Source organism: Hibiscus syriacus, unplaced genomic scaffold, assembly GCF_006381635.1.
Source record: "Hibiscus syriacus cultivar Baekdansim isolate YM2019G1 unplaced genomic scaffold, ASM638163v2 tig00111387_pilon, whole genome shotgun sequence".
Lineage (NCBI taxonomy): Eukaryota > Viridiplantae > Streptophyta > Magnoliopsida > Malvales > Malvaceae > Hibiscus > Hibiscus syriacus.
The window spans coordinates 161,024-162,734 of NW_024063075.1; positions in this window are offsets into that span (position 1 = coordinate 161,024).

Here is a 1,711-nt window from a genome sequence, read left to right on the forward strand (position 1 = left end):
CATCACCACTCCATCTTTAAACCCATGTAAGCTCTCTTGTAGTCCTTTCTTTCCCTGTTCTATTAAAACCTTTTTTTTCATAATTTGCTCTCTCGCTCTCGCTCTCGCTCTCTGATCTTTTAATTAATATGAACAAAAAGAAGTGTACTTTTTGTTGGTAATGCTCAATCTCACATAGAGTGAGTAATACATTGGGATTGGGTATTTAAGGGTTTCATTCTCCATTACCTTGTTGAGTGATAGAGAATAAGGGGGCTTCTTGCGCGTTACCGTTGTCCGTCTCGGCTCGTGATAATACATGTTTTCGACACGTACGTGCGGTTACTATCTTTTTAGAGGAATTTCTCTCTAAAGAACAAATGAAGAATTGAATTTGGACGAAACTGCCCCTATATCTAGCCTATAAATAGAGAGCTAATTTGACTTCTCAAATCATCCAATAGCTCACAAATCACTCTCAAGTGTTCTAAGCTATTCTCTTAAAGTTTCTTTATGGTCAGAAGGCGAATACCACCGGTAGTTCACCTCCAAATTCGGGTGTACGAATTCTCGAAGTGATCGTGTTCACCTCAGGGGACGATTTGCCTGAAGCATCGATTACACACATCGGGACAAATTTGTTTCTAAGGCAGTGGTTTTCACCACGACACTGTTTTGAGTTAACATCTTGTTCGATTATTTTTATTTGTCCTGTCAGTGCTAGTGTGAATTTTGCAATATACATTTCCTATAATTTTGAAATAAATTCATTCTTGCAAAATGTCGACACCACTAAGCAAGTTGATCCCATACCTCTCTAAACTAGATATGCTCGATGGTTCCAATTATCAAAGGTGGTCACAACACATTCTAATATTCTTCGAACAACTTGATTTGGATTACGTACTACTCAAGTCACCACCTACTCCACCAGTAACCTCCCTGGTTCCTCCTGCAACCAGTGATGAAACCTCATATGATTTTGTCGCCACCTTTGTTGCTACTGTTACCACAACAGCTGCTGCCGAAAAGTACAAGAAAGACAATAAGAGGGTGTGAAGACATCTTTTAAGTCACATGTCGAACAAACTCTTCGACATGATCCTCAAAGAAAGAAACACTAAGACGATCTGGGATACACTAGAAAAGAAGTATGGCGTGGATGATGCGAGCATAAAAATACGTCGCTAACTAGTGGTTGAGGTTCCAGATGATTGAAGACAAGTCGATCATAGATCAAGTTCATGATTATGAGAAGTTGGTCTCCGACATCAACGCAGAAGAAATACAAATATACAAGGTGCTACAAGTCAATGTCCTGATCGAGAAGCTGTCCAAGTCCTTATCCAACTACCGCAACTCCCTCAAACATAAAAAGAGAGACATTTCACTTGAAGAGCTGGTGGGTCATATGAAGATAGAGGAAGCTAACCGTTTAAAGGATAAGGTTACTAACTCTATTGGTCAATTGTCTTTTAAAACTAACTTGGTTGAATTTAGTGTTGTCTCAGGGTCCAAGTTCAAAAAGACTACAAAATATGGAATCATAACAAAAAGATGAAACCTCAGAAGGACACTAATTTCAAGAAACTGGGAAAAGCCAAGACTGAAGAAAAAGTTGTCAAGTGCCATTTGTGCGGACTAGTTGGTCACAAAGCTTACCAGTGTCAACATCGTTCTGACAGCCAGAACGTGAATAGACCACAGCTAAACGTTGCGAAGGAGAATGCTG